Source organism: Sinohyriopsis cumingii, chromosome 12, assembly GCF_028554795.1.
Source record: "Sinohyriopsis cumingii isolate HCF-2022 chromosome 12, ASM2855479v2, whole genome shotgun sequence".
NCBI classification, from domain to species: Eukaryota; Metazoa; Mollusca; class Bivalvia; order Unionida; family Unionidae; genus Sinohyriopsis; species Sinohyriopsis cumingii.
The window spans coordinates 101,363,138-101,388,681 of NC_142972.1; the positions used below are offsets into that span (position 1 = coordinate 101,363,138).

Below are 25,544 nucleotides of genomic sequence, written 5' to 3' on the forward strand. Positions count from 1 at the left end.
TGACTCGGTAGCGTGCAAGGCATTTATAGGTGTGTCTCGTCGGCCTGAAAGGTCTTTACCCGTCTGCAACAAGACATTTTTGCCTGCCCTCATGAAAGCTTCTTTGGGGTTTTGTTTGTCGATGATGACATTTTGGAGAAATTCTTCACCGTGTGTCAGTGCCGCATCTTTCAAGGCGTGCAATCCGCGTGTCACCATCGGTTTTAACACCGGGGCCACCGAACGAAAAGCCGATTTTAACATATCTCCTAAACCGTGTCCTCGCTGTCGAGCAACCGCTCGGTACACTGGATACATGACTTACGAGTCATGAGAGAACCGTTTTTGAAAATGGAGTTTCACCGTGACTTTTCCTTTGGTGAATGGAATATTTTGTCCCAGATCTCCTTTTATAGCAATGTTGACCGTGTCCAAATAAGACCTGCTCACCGGCAAATAGTGAGGATGTACAAATTCGCGGTGGACGTGATAAGTGTTTCCACCTTCCTCGTTAGCGGACGTGGTAGAATCCACTTTGAAAGGAATGACACGCAGTAATGGCACAGAGGTGTGTCCCACCACGTTGTACTCCTCCACATCGGAATACACAAAGATCAAAATTCAGTCCGTGGTTCAGTTCTACCGGGTTTCCAAAAGCTCTGTAAAGATCCATATTACTGTTGATCTTGGAGCTCGAATCGTTTGCGACCATTCCTTCATGTCCACCCAAAATTTCAAACAAACTACCATTGAACCTGAAGGACAACGTGTCCGTATCCTGAAATTTCATCAGTAAGCGACAAGCCACTTTATGGTATACAATCTTCACACTTTTTGTGGCTTTGTTCAGGGCTTTGCCAAAGGCTAAATCGAACCTGTAAGCAATGGTATCCACCAAATGTTGGCCACTAAAATAAAACCCTGACGGAATTTTCAAGGTATAGATACTGAAGAGTGGATTGTTGGCTGGTATTACGTCGCCTGAAAACCCGATTTCATTCATGGTTAGTTGCAATTGTTCGTTCAGGATTTCGACCTGAAAAGTGTTTTGAGTTTCAGTGATGTTTTTGATTTGTGTTGGGTGAATCATTTCCACCAAAGCCACTTCCCAATTGGCTTCGTGATCTAATGGGATGGCCTGAGGTAATTTGGCAGTGTCACAGCACAAGGTGTTGTTGGGAAACACCTCCATGGAACTGTCACTGGGTAAGGTTAAGTAAAATTGGCTAGTGTGACTCATAATTCCAGAGTTCTGTGGCTGTCCGAGGGGTTACTGGACGTCAGAGGCGTGTCTCCGCCCAAAATAGGGTTGTTGTTGTTGGAGTGGTGACTGACACTGGCACTGGACACAAGGTTCCCGTTGTTCCCGTTCGAGGAGAATTTCAGGGAGGGATTGGGAAGCAGGTAAGCGATGCAACTGATCAATAAAATGGTCCACAATTGTTTGTCTCCTTGTTGCAACCTCAAATTGGCGATGGCTGCCCCGATGACACAATACACCATGAAGATTTGGCAGAAAAAGGTGATTTGCGTTTTAGGCACACGATCTCCACACCACACCCACAAGGGTTGCTTTTGTAAATCTTGCAGAGAAGAACTGGGTGAAGGAGCGGTCGACGTAGCTGCGTCTGTGTGAAAGGGCATGATGGTCACTTCTCTTTATAGTCGATGACTTGCGAAGCGTCGATCCAAGAATCAAAACTGGGTGGATATCCTTTCCAACGTACTTTAACTTCTTTGACACGTCGTTTGCCCACTTTACGGGTTCTGCGTTCGAGAATGTTTTAGATGTCGTTCACGTCGTCTTCTTTTTTGGTGACACGTTGTAACTCGGGCAAATAAAACGTTCCTTTGAGCACTTCTCCGTTCATGTCTTCCAATTTATAGACGGCAGGATGACGGCCATGCACTCGTCCAGTGACACGAAACACTTCGGTAGTCCAGTTAGGTAAGTAACCTTTGTCGAAAGTGCGTTTAGCTTTGCCAATGCGCACCCAATCTCCTACGGTCAACGCTCCACTTTTCTTGGGGACAGCCCTCGTCGGGGACGTACCAAACAGGCGCTCAAACACCAACACTTCGTTCTCGGGAGTCACTTCTTGCGGGGCACGTCCGATGCTTCGATGGTAAGATTGGTTGTACGCTTGCACCAGGTGCGGTAAGATGTCGATGTACTTCAGAGTGTGGTGATGCGTAAAATATTTCCACATGCGTTCTTTCAAAGTGCGTTGGAAACGTTCCACGATGCTCGCTTTGGTTTCAGGATTCTCGGTGGTAAAAAAATGAATGTAACGTTTCTTTAATTCTTTTTGGAAAGCTTGGTTCAGAAATTCGGTACCTTTGTCCGTTTGCCATCGAAGAGGGCGACGACCGCTTTGTTTCAACACCCGTTGCAAGGCTCGCACTAACTCGCTGCTCGATTTGGAAGTCAAGGGCACGACCCAGGCAAATTTGGAAAAGACGTCGATGACACAAAACAAATATTTGTAGCCACGATTGTAGCTGGCCAAATGAGACACATCGGCTAAATCGGCTTGCCATTGATGATCGATGCCTTCCACTTGGGTGCGACTTCTGGAAAACTTGCGTCGAATGGGTTTGTGTAAAGTGTAAGTAGCTTGTTCCTGTAACCATCGCTGTACTTGCGGTCAACGGAGACTTTTCAGTCGAGTTTTGGCAGCACGATACAATTTCTGAACTCCTGCGTAACCTACAGGATGGGACGGATCGTAGTAAATGCTGGCTAACACCTTCTCCATTTTTTTTGGTTTCTTAATAAGGCACCCACTCTTCGAAGATGCTACTTTGGGTGGGACGAAAGGGTGGTTTGGAAACGGATTTACGTGTCCGATGGGCTACGGGAGTAGAAGTCGAAGGTAATGGTGGTGGTGGAGGTGGCAATGGAATGACTTTGGTCTTCTTTTCTTTTTTCACTTCTGGTTTGTCTTCTTTCTTTTTCACTTCTGTCGAAGGAGGAGTGGACATCATCTTTTAACCCAAGCTTTCATTTCTTCTCGTTGGGGTGTGGGGGACGGGGTCAATAAAGATGCTGCAATCTTACTAGATATGGGAGCTGCTGACGGTGTTTGAAACACTTCTCGTATCTCTTCTTCCTGAGGTCTTCGTGGGGTAGCGTCTCTGGTAAACCCTGGGGATGGTAGTAGTGGTGGTGGTGGTGATGGTGATGGACTTTTCATCAAGGTCTTAAAATCTTTCAGAGTGGGAAGAGCTGTTTCGTCTAAAGCTTTTTGGTGAAAGAGTTGCAGTCGTTGCAAGAGTTGACCGTACTTTTGCGACTTTCCTGTTTCGGACAAATCTTGGCGATCCATCAAGGACTGCAATTCGAGTTGTAACTGGGAAATTTCGCTCAAATGGGGATTGGGAGGTAAATGCGGGGTGTGTTGTTCTTGCCAACGATGGTATTCCATCCATCGTTTGTAAGGCACTAAAGCTAGTTTTCGTCCTTCCATGGGATGTCAGGGGTCAATTCTGAGATCTTGAGACTCCAGAAGGCCTTTTTATCTTGCTCCCATCAGTCCTCCCAACATCGTTCCCAATACTCCTTTCAGTAATGGGCCTAACAAGAGGGGTAAAATTCCTCCACGTTGGGCGAACATCTTCTTCTTTTGGCGAAGTGGGATTTTCTTTTGAACCATTTGGCGAAGAATGTGACGATGTTTGCCTAAGCATTGTTTCTGGTGTTTGGACAAAGGGATCGTGCCTTTCAAGACGTTCAAACAACATTCGCACACGGTATCGATAACCTCTTTGGAGGCTGTTTGAATGAGTTTTTTTCGTAGGGGTGGAGAAGCTTTGGACAGGACAGATAACATGTCCCCATGTTTAACTAAACGAGGAGGCAGTCCTTTCCTTTTCTTTCCTTGGGGTTGTTTAGAAGAGGGATGTTTTCTGGAGGGTAACATCTTCAGGAGCACCAAAACACTGATACCCTACTTTTTCACACACCTTTTTTATACTGGAACGCGTCGCCACTGATTGTCTTTACGTCGTATCAACTTCAGGACAGGCATGACACGTCGTGCAGGGGTACGTAACGGACTAAATCGAGCCAGTTCTTGCTTGGACAAATCCAGTAAACTCTGTAATATGCCCGATCTTTCTTGAACTTAGATTTTGGGAGCAGGTACTTTGTGAGCAGCAGCCACTGCCACTAAATTGGAGGGTTCTGCCACTGAGGAAGTTATTGGGGCAATCAACGGAGAAGTTCTTGGTGTGATCAACGTCTCCAAATACTCTTCAGTTCTTGGTGTCATCAACGGGGAAGTGGATGAACTTGAGACTGCTGAAAACGCGGTCACCGCAGTTGCAGGTCGTGGTTTGCGAGTGTAAGGTTGCGTCCTGGCCGAAGTGCCTCTCTTGCGACTAGTTTTTTGTGGACTTTTCGTTTTCTCGGGACTTTTTCTCTGCTTCCTTTTCTGGGGGCTTCTTTTCTTTTTCCGGGCTGGTGTCTGGTAAGAGGAGGGTCACGCCACTGGAGAAGTTCTTGGAGACACGGGTCTCCTTGGGGACCTGGTCTTTTTCTTCTTCTTCTTGGAGCTTCGTTTGACTCTTTTCTTGGGGAGAACTTTGGGGGCATTAGGATCACATCTTAAGAGAGAGCGAATGATGACCCCTCCTAGAGTACCGCTCCCTCCAGGTTTCAAAATGATTTGTTTTTTGGTTTGAGTGTCGATGCGGGGATCGGCCAGTTGGGTCAAAGCGACTTTGTTTCGATCAAAAAAGCGTTTGGTTTGATGAGGAATCTGAATAATCCCTTGCAGTAATTGACGTGCAGTCACCGAGAGCCATCGTAAGACTTCTTTGAGACTAGCTTCTAAGACACGAGCCCGTATTTGTGGGTTTTTTTCTCGACTGATGCCATACAAGGCACGAATCAATATGACGGGGAGATGTGATTGAAGGGACGTCATGTTGACGCTGTGTGAGACAGACGAAAAGTGTTTGAGGATTTAATAGATTTTTTGTTGAGTGAAATTAAGTCGAGAACGGAGACGTGTACAGGACAGGCCCTCCGTCTTGGCCCCATTGATGAAACAATTGGGTACGAAATCGCAAATCATCGGGGGTCGTAGGTTTCAAATCGACGAGTAAATAGGCGTGTGGAGTTTGAGTGGCATCGTCGTACGCCTGAGTCAGCCAAGGCGTCCCTAACTGTTTGGCTAAGACTTGCACTTGCTATTTATCTCGAGGGCTTTTAAACAAGACCACGTAATATGCATTGAGACTGATGGTGCGATGGGCTTTACTTTGTTGAAACAAATTTTGGGTGATGTAAACTACACTGGCATTACGATGATGCCCTTTGCGCGTGAACCACAGTTTAATTTCTTCTTCGTCTTCTCCTAACATGTCGTCGAAAATGACCAAATGGGTTTGACGGGAGTCAGAGACGATGCCGTCGTCTTCTTTAGGAATGCCTTCCACAAACACAATGGAATCGCCTTGACTTTCTCGCAAGAGGCTGTACGCCGATTGCCACTCTTTGTAACACCACACGATGCGTTGAGGTGGTCGATCTATCAAATCATGTTTATGTTCGATCAAACGTTTGACGAATTCCGTTTTGCCTGAACCGCTAGGTCCAGCAATGAGCATGTTAAAGGGATGGCGAAGAGACAAAGCCTCCCAACTGGCACGATCTAAGTGTTCGTCGATGACTTTGACAGTGGAGGAAGGGGGAGCAGAGACAGCAGAGGTAGCCATAGTGTTAGGAATGTCAATTGTGACACGAAAACAAACAAGACAAGAGTTTATATACTTTTTTCAGGACACGTTTATTGAATGTTTCAAACATGAATACGAAAGACAAAAATACATAAAAGCCAAAGGCTTAAGTACAACGATAAAAGGCACATGAAAACCATTAACGTGGAATAAACACAAGTGTCTGTACAACATGTTTTGGGTAATGTTCTGACCAGTTCTATAGAGGGTAAGGTCACACAAGTGTCCTACCGAAAGGGTCTTTCAGGCATGTCCACGACAGTCTTGTCCTCAGTAACGGGTTCTTCTTCTTCTGGGACTGTCACTAACACAGGTTGAAAAGTAACTTTTTTCCTTGAACAACTCTCGTGCATACTGGGCCACTTCTTGGGTCCAAGCCTCAAAACCCCCATTTTTCAGTCACGGACATCTGTCCAAACGGGGTGTAAGTCACAAGCTACACACACATCGTCATACACGTCTTGGATAGCTAAAAGTTGACGAATCTTTTTTTCCGGTAGAGGTCGAGAAGTATCCAGATGAAAACGCAAGGCTTTGAGCAAAAGGAGTCTTTCGTGACCATTTAAGGCCATTGGGGTGATAAGTACTGTTCGTAAAGAGTCCACAAGGAATCGGCTGGTAAACGAAATCCCAGAGAGCAAGTCACTAAGACACACACTATGCGTCGTCCCAAATTGATTGGATACAGTTCTTGTAATAATTGATGGTAATGATCAACGGTTTGAATATGGTCATTGAGTTCCTTCCACGGAATCTGTTCAATCACATGTGATAAAAACCTCAGCATGACAGCCTGTTTTTATACTCTCTTTTATTCGGATGCAATACACGTACTTTCTAGCCAGACATCTTCGTTCTCCAGTAGGAAATCTAAATCTTGCATACTGTAACCTACACTTCAGAGTTCGTTTAGGAGTTTCTTCTTCCGCTAAGTAGATTCCAGGTAAAATATGTTGGCAATCCTTTAACTTGTCTTCCTCAATGCGTTGCTCTAGGTAAATCTCGAAGTAACCAAAATTATGAACATGTCGATCATTGGCGACCTCAAAGTTTTGAACAATGTCTGACCACTGAAACAATTTCTGACGACTCAGTTCTTTTATACCATTCAGGTACCAGTGGTTCAAACACAGGTAAGGTAACGGATGCAACTGTCCTTTACGTTTGACTTGTATTTTGACCAGCTGTCGGTAAATGCTTTCTCTCAACTCCACAGGCAAGCCCAAAATGTTCTCTTCTAAAGTATCCATAAGTATATACACTGTTTTTGGAATCCCTGGGTGGTGGCCAATAGCCTCGTTTACCTTTGTGTCTGATGTAATATCCACTCATAATCAGTCTTCTTATACTTTGGAACAGAGCATAATTTAAAAACGGATGAATAACTTTGCCTTTGCGTTTCACTTGTATTTTGATCAGTTCTCGGTAAATGCGTTCTCAGCTCCACAGGCAAAGCACGAATGTTCTCTAGCAAAGTATCCATGAATAGGTCATACTAAATCCTCTTTCTGACACAAGAAATGTACCGTTTGCACAGACATGGTTTTACTTCAGTGTCGAATTTAAATCGTTTAGTTACTAATTTACACATTACAATTCGTTCAGAAGTTTCCTCTTTCACTAAGTTGACATTGTGTAAAAGATATTGGTAATTCGTTAACTCTTCCTCTGGAATTCGATGCAGTAAGTTTACAATGTAGTAGATAGAATCATCAATAGCAAACCAATCCTTTTTAAAACTAGGGAATCGTTGATCAATGTCTGTCCAATGGAACACTTTCAACTCAATCAGTCCTTGTATAGCATTCAGGTACCAGTGGTTCAAACACCGGTGACGTAACGGATGCAGTTGTTCTTTACGTTTGACTTGTATTTTGACCAACTCTCGGTAAATGCGTTCTCTCAACTCCGCAGGCAAAGCACGAATGTTCTCTTGTAAAGTATCCATTTAAGTATATTGTCCTACTAAGGGTAAGTAATGACAACTGGGAGACCATCGATCATGTTCCAGGTAGGCTGAATCTTGCGGTTCCCAGTGGTGAAGTGATACACCGCAACTGAAGCACTTGACTTTATCCCCTTCGCCCAAGTAGTAAAATCCGGCTCTGGCTAATTCTTCGGGGGTCGGACCTCCCAGATACTTGGGCCATTTTCCTTTGAACGATTGAAAACGATTTTCAAAGTTGCAGTATTCCGACAAATGCACATGGAACGAATATTTGTTTTTCACAGGTTCGTTTCGATGAGGGGTGGGTGACATGGACAGGAGTTTGTTCAGGGCTGGATGACATCCGTAGGGAGGTAGACGTGAAGGTGGACATCCACATTGACCATGAAACCCAGTAAAGTGTCCAAGAGGACGAGCGGCATCGCTTTCGCATCCCTCAAGTTTGACACGCACAACATCACTTTCCATGATAGAGGCAGTGAGAACAAAGTTCCCATGATGCTTTACGGTATCGCTAAGGTCACATCGTACAGCATCATTCCCATCGCAAGGCTCACAATCGCATTCCACTTCAGAGGCCCCAAACTTGAATTGTGCCTGTCTGAACTTGTTTTGTGTTTCTCTGAAAGTATTCATCTTGTTCGGTTGGTCTTGGTAGTCACAATGAACTATCGATCTTGACTATAGCCCCCTTTTTATACTAGTCGCAATGCAGTCTCAAGCTTGTACATCGTTCCTTTTTTATGTATTGTTTTGGAAGGTACCGTCTCTAAGGTACCGTCATAATTGTACCGTAGTGTAATGGGTGGAAAGGCCATAGAAAGGTAAGGGCAGTGCGGAGACCATCGAGTATGTTCCAGAATAGCTGAGTCTTTATAGATACATAGATCCATTCGTAACTTCAGGCCACAACTGAAACACTGTACTTCGTATCCCAAACCAGTCTCAGGTCCCAAGTAGACAAATCCTGTTCTAGCTAAAACATGCGAAGAAGGTAATCCTTCCCTATCCGTAGGCCATGCTTGAAACGTGTTCAATCGACGGGCACAATCACAATAGTCAGGTAAAAAGACCGGGAAAAAAATGGTAGGGTTTGAACTTGGAGTTCTCACTGGATTTCTCACTTGATTCTTGCTGTGGCGAAGTCATACTTCTGGTGAGTGGCTATCCTCTTACAACCAATGTTTTATACCAACATGTCCATACGGTAAGGTAAAATGATTGGGAAGTCGCACTCGCTTCTGGTACACGATTTGTAGACATTTTCCAAGGGTCGACTGACGATGTGGTGAATGGGTAAACGTACAATCTTGTTGGTTTGATAGGTGATCACTTTAAAGTGTTCATCTTCTCTAGACTGCAAGGCTTCTTTCAATACCCCAAAGTTGACCACACGACTGGTACGATAATTCAGAGTCAATCCTTTCACTTTACACGTTGTGTGCACTTCTCCTTGTTTGTCCCGGTATTCGTAGCCGTAATTTTTGGGACCGCCACTGACGAAACGTAGAATCTTGTCGTCGGGGTGCTCGTCTGTCCAGGCTCCTAAACGGTCTCCTTCAATGTCAGGGTGCTGTTGACTCGGGTGATGGATGTAAATGCAACTGTCCGTGTCAAAGTACAGGACACGTTCTCCTAACAGTTCTAAAGCTTCGTACAATTTTAAGCGAGCATGAGCTGTCATGTAAGCCGCAATGATGACATTTCCAAAGGGGTCGTCTTGCACAAAGTCCAGATCTTCTTCGTAATTGACCAAGATCAAATTCTCGCGAACGACGTCCACGTGTTTCATCAATTTGGTTCTGTCGTGAATCATCTGGAAATAGCGGGAAGGTTCGGTCAAATATTCCGTCTTGGGTAAACACGGTCGTTGTGCCATTTTTCCCTACAAGCAATTTAACATCACTTTGGCAAACGATCGCCCGCCTTCGTTTTTCTCGATGTGATCTAAAGTAATGCCTTCTTGTGCCCAGTATTTCTCTTTGAATGTCTTTTGGTCTTCGGGAGTGTGACACCAGGAAGGATAGCCACTGGCTTCTTGCTTCAGTTTCAAAAAGGCATCCACGTAGTCTGCGAAAATGCCTTTCTGAGTAGGGTCACCCTTGTGGTATTGTTGTGTCTTGGGAAAGTGACAAATTTCGTACACTTCTAACAGTTGGTATCCCATGTCCAGAGCTTTGAACAATTCTACGCTGACCCACGTCCCCGTCAAGGCCCGTTCTTCCTTGGTGTGATGACAAGGTTGGTCTTGGTTGCACGTTTCAGCAAAAGTACTGCACAAAGGAAACATCAGTTTGCCTTGGCAATGGTGAGGTAAGACGGGATGGTGTAGGTTCGTGGGAGGCAAAACTTTGCACTTGATCAAGCCTTCGTATTGTCGAATGTTGGCCAGGTCGATGTGTTCGGTGAACAATTGTGGGTGCCCTGCAGGAAAGCGACAATATTTGCACACGTAGGGTTACAGCGAACACACGTCCAAGTATTTGATTTCTTCTCCTTTCTCTTCGTCGGCTTGGTACAGCAAACAGGTGGCATTGGTCCTTCCTCCGTACAAACTATCCCTCGGGTTCAGGGGGTCCATGAACTGGTAACTTTCCACGAGGCGTTTAAACTCGGGATCGGTTTTCAAACGGTGATCGTACTCGTGTTCCGACATTTCCACCACTTGATATCCTTCCTGTTCTAACTTTAGGCGTCGCTGACAAGTGGCCTGGTACAAGTCTTCCATGGTTCGTTGTAAAAACTGATTTTTAGTGTCACGGTCAGGATAACAGACGGGACATCCGTGAAAGAAGCAACCGTTAAACTCGTACACGATCTAGGGGTTTTCCAAGTCCCAACCATGGACCGAATGCGTTCCGATGGTCTTTTCGCCTCCTCCGTTGCGGGTATGCTGAATCCATTTGTCTTCCTTGTCACACAAGCAATGTAACCAGCGTAGGGCTTTGACCCAGTATTGACGTTTGACATAGTTAGTCGTTTGAGGACTGATGACAGCCACGGTGTTTTCAGGCATGAATCGTTGGCGGTACACTAAGGAACACGCTTTGGCAATGGTGTAAGCTTCTTTCAAAGGATCGACCCCTCCGTGTTCCATGAACAGTTCTCGAAACTTTCCACAGCAACGCCGTAAAATGTCCTCGTCGGAACGACAATACTTTAGCATTTCTTCCTGAAAGTCGAAAAGGTCTGAGGCGTGAGCCTGGTACCAAGCGTAGAAAGCTTCTCATTGTTCGGTACGCATGTTGTCGGGGTCGTAATAGTGAGCCTCAGCCAAATGGGGTAGAACGGCATGTTGATTGGCTTCCGTATTGAAAAAGTGTGGAAAGTACCCTTTAGCCATTTCTGTCATTCCAAACGTTTAGGCATTCGACTCAAAGGCATGGCCAAGTAACTCATCGAATCTTTAAACTGCACTTGTCCCACTTGCATGAAAATGATTTTGGCTCCGTTCAAAGTGACTTTAGGACGTTCGGTGCCATGTTCTGTATAGTATCTGAGAAGAAACTGTCCATCGTATCCGGAGAAATTGTGAGCCATCACCGTGGCATGGCGATGACAATCTCCGTAACGTTCGATGTCCTCTTGGCTCCACGTCTTGTCGATGGAGTCTAAGACCCATCGAGCGAAAACGGCTAGCGTGTTCAGTCCCCGAAAGATTTTTCACGCCCTCCAGGAATCTTACTGCAGTGAGGGCAACGACTCACAATAGGTTCTTGAATGCACTTTTCGCACGCTCGATGAGTCACACAGAAATTATGAATGTGAATACCAGTCTCTTGCATGCATTCGAAATCGAAAAAGATGAAATTGCCTTTCTTCTTGTATCCATCCTCTTTCTCTGGTTGGGGTTGGTATTTTTGCACGTAGCATTGGTGTTCCAAGTCCACGATGTGATGACAAATGTGACATTTTTTCTTTCCTGAACATACGTGTGCCTTGATACTATTGGTACATATGCCTTGTCCACACGTAGTGCACAATCTCAGCAGTTGACAAGCGCATTTCTGCTGTGAACCTTGCGTCTTCAAATGCTGTTGGCAACAGGCAGGGCTGACGAACGTGCGCAGACAAGTGAAACAATGCACTGGTTCTCGTCCTTCGCTCAGACAGGGTGGAGAGGCCAAACATCCTGAGCATTTCAATCCACAATGCTTGTACTGCTCTCGATTGCTATAGCCATAGTCACATTTCTCACAGTAATAACTGTATCCCAGGAATGCAGTGATAGTGGTAATGGTATCGAAATGGTCATCATGATGATAGACGTGAATGTATTTTCCATCCTTAAAGTCTTTCCCTCTAAACAACAGAAGCCCACGCATTTCTTGAGGGTGCACTTTCAAGGTGTAGCGTGGAGCTAGGACATCTTGCAATTTTTGCATTTCAGGAATGCCACAGGGTGTGTCTCTGGGCAAGTCGGCTTCTTGCAACAGGAGTTATGCTTCACTTTGTTGTTTGGCTCGGTCCGATTTTCGAATATTCTCCCAGGCTCTTTTCCATTCTACCGTGTCGTTTTTGTTGGCATAGGTTCGTCCCACCACAATAGCCCTGCCTGAACACATCTGGTCTTGAGGGTTGTGAATTCGGACGAGACTTGTTTTGGTGCTGCGAAGCTCGTCCACCATTAATATACTTTTGCGTCCAGTCCCTTGAGGAGGAGAGACGTGGGTCATGTCCAGTGTGGCTTTTCCATCGGTGATGTCAAACTGGTCATTGGATTGTTGTACGTGTTGAATTTTGTCCATGACTTTGGAAGCAGTCAATTCTGCAGGGGGCTAAACTCGATCCAAACAGGGGATTTCAAACCGTCGTGTTGTATGGAAAGTCTCAAGCGATCGTCTTCTTTGGGATTACATTGTCGCTTGAGTGTGGTAAGTAAAGAATCCCACACCCCGGTGATGAACCCTTCTGCTTTCTCCAACGGTACTTCGGACTTGAAATCTTTAAACTTCACCGTGTATTTGTAAGCCGTGGTGCTAAATTTTCTAAAGGAGCGCTTTTCTGTCTCGAATGGAATAGTATTTTTCAGGGTTAACTAAGGGTGGTGAACTTTGCTTAGAGGGTTTGGATTCTGGTTCACTCATGTCCTCTTCAAAATCACTGGCATGAATTTGTGCCAAGACTTCAGCTCTGGTACGAGGCGATAGATCACGTTTCTGCCTCTTACTTTCTTCTTTCTTCTCAAATAAATTGGATGGTTTCATCTTGAGTGAAAAACGTCAAATGACTAAAGTTTAAACACCATGGGCTACTTTATAGTCATGGTAGATCAGCGTATATAAAAAGTAAGTGTCTTGTCCTTTCACTATTCATTTCACTCTCAAACCGAGTAGAACGATGGAAGAGACTACCCAGCTCGAACGTTTCATCAGAGCTTTGCGATGGGTCATTAGAAAATTTTCTTCAGATCAGCCTTCGGACTACTCTCCTTCTTTTCGAGATAAAAGTCAAGATACTTGCTATATCTGTCAGAAGAAAGGGCATTGGTCTTCAGAGTGTCCAGACCGTCAAAAAAGAAAAACAGGGGTTAAAAGAGACAAAAGTCAAGATACCTGTTATCATTGTCAAGAAAAAGGACATTGGTCTCCAGATTGTCCACAAAAGAAACAAGAGGAGTTAGAAGAGAGGGATTCTTCAGAGGAAGAAGACCAAGAGGAAGAAGAGGAGGAAGAAAGCAGACAGGTGAAGAAAAAGAAACAGGAGAAGAAAAGAAGAAGGTTGTTGTTGTTGTTGTTGTAGGGCTTAACGCCATTTTTCAGCACAAGATAGGCTACACATGGCGGCCAGTATTAATGGTGGAGGAAGAACCCGGAAAATCCCCGGAAAGAACCACCGACCCACGAGAAGCTACTGGCAAGCTTTCTCACATAACCACATTAGCCGAATCCGAGACTCGAACCGACGCAGACAGAGGTTTTCTTTTCGAGAGATAGGGGTGGCCATGAAAAGGGCCCTTTTTGGTGTAGGGGTGAGTTTAAGCAATCAACTTTAACTGTCTTAAGCCTTTGCCACGGCCGAGGCCTACTTCTGATGATGATTTGGTTGAAATCACTAAGGGTGGTACGGTAGGCTTAGTCACAGGGCTGGAGTGTTTAGCTCGGGAAAGTCGTATTCTCTTTGGTCGTGATAAAGAAGTCTGATACATTTGTTTCAGACTTCTTAACTCCTCTAAAATGTCCAACAGTACCGTGACGGTTTGACTTTCACCCTCTTGTTTCTTTGCTACTTCTTCTTCTTGTTTTTTCTTACCTCTTCTTCTTCTTGCTGCTGTTGCTGTAGAAGAAAAGCTTGTTCTGCTTCCTTTTGCTGCTGTATAAATTTCTCCAATTCTTCTTTCTGTCTCTGTCTAAAATTCTCCACGTGTGGTAATGAAGGAGAAGTTGACGAAGGTTCTGGAACAAATTCTTGCGAGGTAAGAAAATCCACATAATCCCAATTCACCTCTTCTGAAAGTAAGTCCGGGTTCCCTTGTGTAGTCTCAACGGCTGGTACACCCCAATTGATCGTTTTCTGAGTTTCAGTGATGTTGTAAAATCTGTCGCATGGATTGACTGCGCACAGGCGCTAGCGAATCTATATAGACTACGTGACGTCACAGACTGCTCTCTTTGGATTGGATGTGGGCTGACTGAATTTTGTAACGCGTGTTTGGATTGGTCAATGAACTCAATCCGTTTCAATCCTTCCTCTACCTATAAATAAGCGCAGTTCACTGCATTGATTCACCTGTTCTCGGCGCCTCAACATGTGGACCGACGTTCAATCTTCAACCCTTGTATCTTCGATGATATTCAGGACGGACATACCGATGTATGTCCGATCCAAGTGGACAGTTGTCCACAGGACAGACACCAGTCTGTGGATGCGAAGAGTATATGTGGAGCGTCAAGGATGCCTCAAAAGAGTCCTGATTTACGGTCCTGCAGTCAGCGCAGCCTAAGGACAAGAAGAAGGCCAATGCGGTGCCCTTTATGTTAATATATCTTAATATTAACATAAAACCCAAAGGCCCTTTTCAGGGCCACTCCAATCTCTCGAAAAGAGATAGACTTTCAATTGCCTAGCCCCAGTTTTTAATTTTTTTATTTTAAAAAAAAAATCCCATGTTAAATTCCACTTGTCCCTAGACAGACCCAAACTATAGTTTTATGTTCAATTCCCCTTGTCCCTAGACAGACCTACACTCTATTCCCATGTTAAATTCCCCTTGTCCCTAGAGTGCCGCGACAATATTTCCCATGTTAAATTTCCATAGTCCCCAGAGTGTTTTTAATGGTAAGTCCCATTGTCCCTAGGGTGTCCCTATTCACTACTCCTATGGTACCATTTACAACAATCTGAGCACTGAATGGTATCAGTCTTTGAGTATATTTGAGTGTATCTCAATATATTTGAGTGTATTTGCGTAAAAAAGACGTACATGGCCTCCTATACATTATAATAAAAATAGCGAAAACGCAATGAAAATAGTGTTTTAATTTATGTTGATTGATTTTCGGTAAGAAACTAAGTACATAGTTCAATTTCGTTTATTACTTGAAATAAAGAAGCAGTTGTTACTGACTTAGTTTGAGGAAAATATTATCTTGTATACATGAAGACACTATTTTTTTAAAATGCAAACTGCATTCAAAATAGTTTGAAACTTAACTTCATTGAAAACATTTACTAAAATGAAGACTAATAATTACTAAATAAATTTATTTAAATCCTCTTGCCTTGATAAAGCAGCTCCTGCCTCATACTCGCCACCTTCAAATGCGCCGGGGAATTGTAGTGATTTTAAAGACCATGATTTAAATTCTTGCTGAGACATATCAATACATCTCCTATGGTACCATTTACAACAATCTGAGCACTGAATGGTATCATGGTCACATTCCAATTTATACTTGCCACAGAGTAATTCAGCCATCTATTTTGATTCATAGCCAACTAACCAAAGATTTGCAGATTTTAAACACTTTTATACGAAGAAACATGCCATTGTCATCAATCTGAATTCTGAAATAGCACATACATATTCCCCGATTGCAAAGTAAATGTGCCAATACGGCATATTATCTGCAGCAAATGCATCTGGAGATGCCTTCATATCAGTACACTAGAAATATGTATGGGGTAGGTGATTTGGGTACAAAAAAAGAAAAAAAAAAAAGAAAAAGAACCGGTACCAAAAAGAAAATAACGCAAGTTACCGAATGTGAGAAAGTTAAAAAAGGCAAATAATGATTGTGAAAGAAAACATTTGAAGTAAAGCGAATCAATAATATCTCTTTTCTAAATTTATAAAGACTATGGTTCAGCAGGCCTTAATCATTTTGGCCTTTTGTGCTTACAAATACCAAATGGTCATTAATTGCGTTTATTAGGAAAAGGTGATGATTGCTATATGGTAAATATGAATTTCATAATCAAAACTTAATGAATAATTTAAATAATTCAACGATTTTTACTTTAGTGCATTATATACGCAAACATTAATAATAATCTGCACACCTTTATTTACAATTTCCAAGCCTGTGTTTCTCTAGTGTAGATCAAAAGACGTACAAAAAAGCTGTCCAGGCAAGAATGTTGAAACAGTTTTACAACTCGAGATTAAATATGTGGCTATCGAAAGGTCTCATAAGATCAGAAGATTTTATTGGATATTCAACAAATAAAACAATCACTGTTACAGAAATGCAACATCTGTAAGAAAATTGCATGAAAACAATCGAACTTCTTTCTACTCTTGGTCCAAAAACCATAATGTGAGATCTATGTTATTTTCTTTCAAGAATGTCGCAAATTTCACAATTTCCAGCTATGGTATATACGATATTGCTTTTCTGTGTTTCTATTGTGTTCAGGCGTTTCGGTGCGTTTAGGCGTATCGGTGCCTTCCGGTGTTTCTATGCACCGAATTTACATTACCGATAAGGTGATTTCGTGTTGTCAGAAATTTCATCGTAATTTATTGATTAAACGTCAGACTCCAGTGACCATACACATGTCTTATAGGTCGAAGAAACATGTTGGTGGAGATGCAAACCATACAAATGTAAAGAATTCAGTAGCTATTCATGCGATAGGACTGGTTTAGCAGTGCACGTAGGTATTCAAACAGGTGCCAAACCCTTCAAATGTGAAATATGTGGACAATTGTTCATGCAGAGATCTACTTTGGTGAAACACGAGGATACATACTAGTGATAAACCATACAAATGTGAAATATGTGGATAAATGTTCAAAGATCAACATTGTCAACACATTTAATCTTACACGTCAGTGATAAACCATACAAATGTGACATTTGTTGAATATTGTTTAACCACAGATCATATCTTTCAAAATACTTGAAAATACACACAGGTGACAGTTAACCTTCAAATGTGAAATATGTAAAAATCTTGAGCCACAAACATCATTTGTATGCACACTTGAGAATACGCACTGGTGATAAAGCATAGAATGCAAACTGTGTGAAAAATGTTTAACTGAAGATCCAGTTTATCAGCACACTTAAGAATACACACCAGTGGAGAATGTTTTAGTCATAAACATCAGTAGTCAACATACCTGAGAATACACAATGTTGAGAGACCAGACAAGTGTGAAGAATACATGGACAAGTATTTAGTCATAAATCTGATTTGACAACGCTTGATAATACATAAGGGTGAGTGTGTGTGTGTGATTTGGATTTTTAACATAGCTTTAACAATTTTTCAGTCATATCGCTACGATGTCTGCAGAGTGGCAGTTTATAGCGATGTCTAGTACTGGGGCATCATGTCGCAGACATGTAACATGATGTCCCACCCAGTCACATTATCCTGACACCAGGCTGACCAGTCCTAACACTAACCTCGTATTGCTGTGTGCCAAGCAAGGAAGCTGTTTGTACCATTTTTGTAAGTCTTTGTTATGACTTGGCCGGGGATTGAACCCACGACTTCCCGCATCCAAGGTGGACGCTCTAATCACTTGGCCACCAGAGCGGTACTTAAGGATTATCAATTGTCATCAGAATATTCTGTTCAAAATAATATTAATACCCCCCCCCCCGTGCTTTCCTGACTCGTGATATGTCATCCTATTCTGTGCACAGCTTTCAAAAAATGTAATGTTTATCCATCAGGCTAAAGTAATGAAATACATATACTATGGACTATTTCTGTCAGCAGTTCAGTTGAGTAATTGGTTCAGGTTTATAGCTAGTTTTACAAAATTAAAGGTAAAAATGACAATGAATGACGAGACGTTAAGCAACTAAACCAATCTTGTAAATTTTGTTGTGTAAATTTCAGTGTTTTATATTTAAAAAAAAGAAGCTATTACGTGGAAGAGAAACAACAGTGAATAGTATGTAGTGTGTTTACTTGGATTAAAATGCAGTACTGTTTAAGGTATACATTTCCCTCTTGTATATAATGTATTTATTTGTATGATTCTAAAAGATACATTGTAAATCGGATTTTCTGGGTTACCATTTCAAGAAGGTCATGGAGTGTGTCTTCATGTTGACATTTAGAAATCACATTTTCATATGCATTTCGAGTCGAAATACCGGATATTTTGTACTCTTTATGAATATCACTTTCCTTAATTAAAGTATGATCGTTCTTTCTTGATACAAAATGGATTTTTGAACAAAAATAATCAGTGTTTTCAGAAATGACGTATCGTTGTGCAGAATTAAACGACATGCAGAATTAGCTGACATAGTGGTAACTTCACATTTTGAGAAAAAAAATAAGTTAATTTTTTTGTGTTACTCCTACTGCAGAGCAAAATTCCGCAGATTTCTCAATTGTGTGATCTTTACATAGTCAACATTTTGTGTTTCCAGCCACCGTATAAAAATGTGAAACCATTTTCAGTTGGTCAAATAAAATGAATTTTGCTAACGGTAGTGACCACAATAACTTATGGCCAGATTTTCATGCCTCTGAATTTTTTCTTTGTACCTCCCTTGCTTGATTTGATACAAAAGACATTTAAAGTGATAAAACAACACAGGTCTTTTTTAATTGATTTTTTAATGCAACAAACACTTCCCCAAGTTGTTGATCAAAGCTGGCATGTAATTAGGTTCTCACGGAAGTACTCACGGGTTTCGATGTGACGGTCGATTGACTCTTTTCATGTTTTCATAGAACAGAATATGTTGCGATTATAATGTTTACACTGAAACGAAATTAAAGGATTAGAACGTGACTTTCACATAGCAAGACATTTAACTGGTGTTTATTTCATTCTCTGTTGTCACATGTTAGCATTTACCAGAAGTTTTCATTGATCGCTGTTTCACCAGACTTTATTGACAGTGTATTAACAGCTATTTATCATAAAAACTTTCATAATATCTGATGTCTTATTCAGAACTTGCAAATTTCACAATAAGGATTCTATCTTTACGGGCTTTAATCACTATTTCGATGATAAAACGAGTGATGTATCAAGGTTTAATTTCTTATTGTAATTTTTTCACATTCAGCATATTTTAGAGATATTTAAAATATATTTTCTTTCGAAAAAACTGGGAGCCACGCTGGACACTGCATTATAAACGGGATTGCGAGTTATCTGGGTGCGAGTTATCGAGGGAGTGGCATAACTCATTTATTGGCAAAGGATAGTTTTGTAAATTGGCCTCTGTCAAATTTCTTAACTTAAGGCTATGGTGTGACTTTTTCAGCTATTATTGTTTACAAATTAAAGACACATATATGTTTGTGAACTAGGTGTTCTGGGCTTGTGTAGTTCTTGAAATTGATTTGAGGCATGTACACCTCCCACAGTTACTTTGCACTACAGTATATAGATAGTGAAATACCAATAGTTGGCTAGGAAGAAGAGCTAGCCCCCCCCCCCCCCCCCGTGCTTTCCTGACTCGTGATATGTCATCCTATTCTGTGCACAGCTTTCAAAAAATGTAATGTTTATCCATCAGGCTAAAGTAATGAAATACATATACTATGGACTATTTCTGTCAGCAGTTCAGTTGAGTAATTGGTTCAGGTTTATAGCTAGTTTTACAAAATTAAAGGTAAAAATGACAATGAATGACGAGACGTTAAGCAACTAAACCAATCTTGTAAATTTTGTTGTGTAAATTTCAGTGTTTTATATTTAAAAAAAAGAAGCTATTACGTGGAAGAGAAACAACAGTGAATAGTATGTAGTGTGTTTACTTGGATTAAAATGCAGTACTGTTTAAGGTATACATTTCCCTCTTGTATATAATGTATTTATTTGTATGATTCTAAAAGATACATTGTAAATCGGATTTTCTGGGTTACCATTTCAAGAAGGTCATGGAGTGTGTCTTCATGTTGACATTTAGAAATCACATTTTCATATGCATTTCGAGTCGAAATACCGGATATTTTGTACTCTTTATGAATATCACTTTCCTTAATTAAAGTATGATCGTTCTTTCTTGATACAAAATGGATTTTTGAACAAAAATAATCAGTGTTTTCAGAAATGACGTATCGTTGTGCAGAATTAAACGACATGCAGAATTAGCTGACATAGTGGTAACTTCACATTTTGAGAAAAAAAATAAGTTAATTTTTTTGTGTTACTCCTACTGCAGAGCAAAATTCCGCAGATTTCTCAATTGTGTGATCTTTACATAGTCAACATTTTGTGTTTCCAGCCACCGTATAAAAATGTGAAACCATTTTCAGTTGGTCAAATAAAATGAATTTTGCTAACGGTAGTGACCACAATAACTTATGGCCAGATTTTCATGCCTCTGAATTTTTTCTTTGTACCTCCCTTGCTTGATTTGATACAAAAGACATTTAAAGTGATAAAACAACACAGGTCTTTTTTAATTGATTTTTTAATGCAACAAACACTTCCCCAAGTTGTTGATCAAAGCTGGCATGTAATTAGGTTCTCACGGAAGTACTCACGGGTTTCGATGTGACGGTCGATTGACTCTTTTCATGTTTTCATAGAACAGAATATGTTGCGATTATAATGTTTACACTGAAACGAAATTAAAGGATTAGAACGTGACTTTCACATAGCAAGACATTTAACTGGTGTTTATTTCATTCTCTGTTGTCACATGTTAGCATTTACCAGAAGTTTTCATTGATCGCTGTTTCACCAGACTTTATTGACAGTGTATTAACAGCTATTTATCATAAAAACTTTCATAATATCTGATGTCTTATTCAGAACTTGCAAATTTCACAATAAGGATTCTATCTTTACGGGCTTTAATCACTATTTCGATGATAAAACGAGTGATGTATCAAGGTTTAATTTCTTATTGTAATTTTTTCACATTCAGCATATTTTAGAGATATTTAAAATATATTTTCTTTCGAAAAAACTGGGAGCCACGCTGGACACTGCATTATAAACGGGATTGCGAGTTATCTGGGTGCGAGTTATCGAGGGAGTGGCATAACTCATTTATTGGCAAAGGATAGTTTTGTAAATTGGCCTCTGTCAAATTTCTTAACTTAAGGCTATGGTGTGACTTTTTCAGCTATTATTGTTTACAAATTAAAGACACATATATGTTTGTGAACTAGGTGTTCTGGGCTTGTGTAGTTCTTGAAATTGATTTGAGGCATGTACACCTCCCACAGTTACTTTGCACTACAGTATATAGATAGTGAAATACCAATAGTTGGCTAGGAAGAAGAGCTAGCCCCCCCCCCCCCAGCAGTAAACATGTGGGTTCAGGGCAAATTAGATTTTCTCAAAAATGGCTTGGATGATGACTATTTCCATTGTATCAGCCTGTTTAGTATGCAGTGTTTTGCAGAATTATCACCTAGGAAAAGGGCTTGTGTTTGCACTGTGAGAATCACTTGGTGTCAAAAATGACCTTCAGACATGAAAAATGCAGTTGTAAATTATGGGTTGCGATGCATAAACTTCATTTGCTATGAACTGCCGTTTTATCTGGTCAAGTGAATACTATTCTTATTCTTTATATTATCGCTATCCGAAAATGTGGACCTTTTAGATCTCCTTGTGTATTTTATTTATTATGATTTTGTATATTTGGCTGGTGAATGCGGTATTAAATTTGTGTATAAAAACTGTCTCCTGAAGATACACACTGCAGACAAACCATGCAAAGCCAAATGTGAACTATGTGGAAAATTAATTATCCAGAAATCTAGTTTATCAACACACCTGATGAGACAAACTGGTGGGAAATCATTCAGATGTGAATTTTTTGGAAAATTATTTCTCCATGGGTCTCATTTGTTGACACACTTGAGAATACCCACTGGAGATAAACCCTTAAGCTGCAAAATGTGTGGAAAACTGTTTAACCAGAGCTCTGACATATCTATCATTCTTTGATATTGCTACTTATTGTGTATGGCTTAATATAACACTGTTTATCTATCTGCATACATACATACATAAATATATACATGCATTCGATTAAAAAATTTAAATTATATTAGTTCATGGAAGTTCATGATCACAATAAATAATTGGCTACCAAATGAAGTGAATTTTGTATCAGTTAAATTAACGGTAAACATGCTGTGAATTTTACAATAAAATGAAGTGGCAGATCTTCCTAGATTGTGTCCAAAAACATAAATTATGGAAAACATTATAGCACAGCAATGTCCAAAAACTTACAAGGCAGTTAAATATTATTATTTTCAACAAAAAAATGGTGTCCGAAAACATATGGTAAATACGGTGTATATATATGTGTGTGTGTGTGTGTGTGGTGTGTGCGTGTGTGTTTGCATGCAATAAACTATAGCCTGTAAACTTTTGATTCTTTGAAAAGAAAAAGTTTATACTTATTTTATACACATCATGTTAAAATATTTATATGTTAAATATGTAATACAGATTCCCTAACTGCAATTTATTTCTGACATTACATAACCTTTAGCTTCATTTGGACAGACATGAAGAAAATTCAATGAACAGCCAAGTTACAATACATAAGTAAATCAAGAAGTTATTACATTCATATGCAATAAATAGGTATGTATTGAAAATTTATGATAAAATTAAGATTAAATTTTATATGTACATCATGTATTTAATTTTCATACAGAGTTCTTGCACAGAAGAAACCTCTCCATGAGATATTTCTGACTTTGTCATGATGTACACTCTTAGACTGACTTGTCATGACGTACAGTTTTAGGACGACTTTGTCATGATGTACAGTCTTAGGCTGACTTTGTCATGGTGTCCAGTCTTAGGCTGGCTTTGGTGGCGCTCTACAGTTTCATATTTTGCATAGGGTTAGGATTTTAAAGAAAAAGAATTTCCCCAGCTTTCCTCACTGGTTATACTGGTTATTTAAAAAGACCTTGTATAGCTTAGGTATAACTCAAAGAACCTTTAATTCCCTTTATTTTGATGTATGGTTGATGGGTGTATTATGCGTTATAGAGTATACAGCTTGGCCTTACTGCAGATGTGCACCTTTCAAAAAAGTGCTAGCTCTACTTGGTCATTTTCACTTCCCGAACTTCAGAGGTAGATTGTATAAAAAGGAGCCGATAACTTTTTTTACATTTTATATATTTGGTAATTCATTCATTGCACTTTCAGAAGCTGGTACTGTCTAGTCTGGCAAAATTCATTTTCCCACTTTTAATAGCTGCTATGTATAGTGTACTTTAGACTAATTCAGGCTGATTTTTTAACACAAGGGAGCAGTCATTTTAGTTAGCAGTGTGCTTAAATCATGTAAAATTTCCAAAAGTACAATATCCAAAAGCAATATCATCCACATTACATTAATGTAGCATAGAGGTATGCCAACATGCTCTCCATTGTGCATGTTTTAAATGCGAACTACTTCACCTTACATACATCACTCTCAAAAGTACATATTAACTGGTGAGCGCCCCCATAGTCATGATGTACAGTTTTAGGATGACTTTGTCATGATGTACAGTCTTAGGATGACTTTGTCATGATGTAGTCTTAGGCTTTTATCTTAGATTTCTTTGTTTTCTAAATAGCACACCATTAAATTTTGAAATGATTTTAAAGGACCATTCCAGGGTTATTTTAATTTTGGATTTCATCCTTTTATGGAGATTGACTCTCAGTTCATAATTCTTTTCCATGTTTTCACCAGAAAGTTGCATTTGTGTTGGAAAATTCATAAATTTCATTCTCTCATTGAATTTATTTCTATAATCTGGTATTATATTTCTGACTTTCAGACTGCTGTTTCTCAGAGTGATGAAAAATGAGGTATGTAGACAATGCTATCTCCCTTCCAAAGGTCTTATTGTCTAGATTGCTGGGGGTGGGGGTGGGATGTTTGTACAATTCTTTGCACCAATTCTCTACATCTCTTTCTAAGGCATACAAGAACAATCTTCGAGTTATTTTATGTAGGGTTTTGGTTATACCAATATGTGCACTGCTAACACTGTTATGCATCTAGGTTAATACAAATGTTTTCAGGCTTTAAGGATATAACAATTTGAAATGTGATTACTTTCTCATCATCACTTTCCCATTTTCTACATAAAACATTTATGTTGAGACAGAGATTCAAATATGTACCAAAAGAACTTAATCTGTAGGACATAGCTAACAACATCAGCCCAGTGAGGTTTACTGTTACCTTTGAACCAGTCAAGTAGTTTTAAAAAAATGCAACTTGTCATTGTAACTGCTACAGTATTGCAGTCTAAATATTCTAGGTCCAAGTTCTCATGGTCAATTTCTGTACCATTATGACTTTTGGAATTACAGCATCATTTATAATTTCAGATTCCACACATCTCTCTGAGTCAGTTTTCTCAGAATTAACATTTAATAAATGATGTGCACATTTATTCCATTTATAAATATTTATTATATTTATTCTGTTTAAAGTTACAGTGAAGCATATTACAGGAGGCAGCAATAGATGAAAATAAACATAAAATTAACAATGCTGTTAAATATGGTCATTCTGTAAGAATTGCCTAACAGTTAATTGCAACACAGTGACAGGCTACAAAAATCAATATGATAAAATTGTGAGACTGGCATAGCACTAAATACGATCTGCCTTGCCAGTCTAAAAATAAAAAGCCTTCTTGTAGTTCTTTTTAATATTTGTTTCCATTTGAAATTCTTCGTGTAGTTTATAATGACAAGTTCTTTTCTCTCAGCTTTTTGTTTTAGTTTCTGAGTTGGACATGTGATGTAATCCGGAGTTAGTGAGTGGGTTTCTTTAACAGTAGGACAAAGCTTATGTTTTGGCATTTTGACACAAATTCAATTAAAACATTTCTCAGCTTTCCTTATATATATATATATATATATATATATATATATATATTGTGATATTTATGGATGATTGTTTAACTACAGGTCCAATCTATCAAAAGCACTTGAAAATACACACAGGTGATAAACCATTCAAATGTGCAATGTTTAGCCACAAACATAATTTGTCCACACACTTGAGAATACACACTGGTGCCAACCCATTCAAATGTGAAATAGCCACAAACATCATTAGTCCACACACTTGAGGATAGACTGGAAATAAACCTTACAAGTGTGAAATGTGAGAAAAAATGTTTAATCAAAGATCCAGTTTATCTGCTCACTTGGGAATACACACTGGTAATAAACCATTCAACTGTGGAACATGTGAAAATAGTTTTAGACATAGCATATTATGTCAGCACTATGTCGAGAGACCATACAAGTGTGAAAAATTTGTGGACAAGTATATAGTCACACATCTGGTTTTACATCATACTTGCTGATACACAAGGGTGACCAGTGAATAAAAAGTGAAATATGCACAAAATAACATTCAGTTGTGAAATTTGTGGAAAATTGTTTTGATAGAGATCTCATTTGTGGACACATTTCAGTTGCAAAATGTGTGTGAGA

At 40.2% G+C, this 25,544-nt stretch overlaps 2 long non-coding RNA genes across 6 annotated transcripts in view; both read left to right on the forward strand.

Annotated features, from left to right (window-relative positions):
* LOC149787107 (uncharacterized) overlaps positions 1–25,544 on the forward strand; it is a 458,590-nt gene that overhangs the window by 400,727 nt on the left and 32,319 nt on the right. The window lies entirely within an intron of this gene.
* LOC149787115 (uncharacterized) overlaps positions 16,572–25,544 on the forward strand; it is a 35,574-nt gene continuing 26,601 nt past the window's right edge. For all 5 annotated transcript variants that reach the window (XR_016425096.1, XR_016425097.1, XR_016425095.1 and 2 more), the window contains exons 1-2: positions 16,572–16,771; positions 23,864–23,894. This is a non-coding gene — a long non-coding RNA (uncharacterized LOC149787115). The remainder of the gene's footprint in view (positions 16,772–23,863; positions 23,895–25,544) is intronic.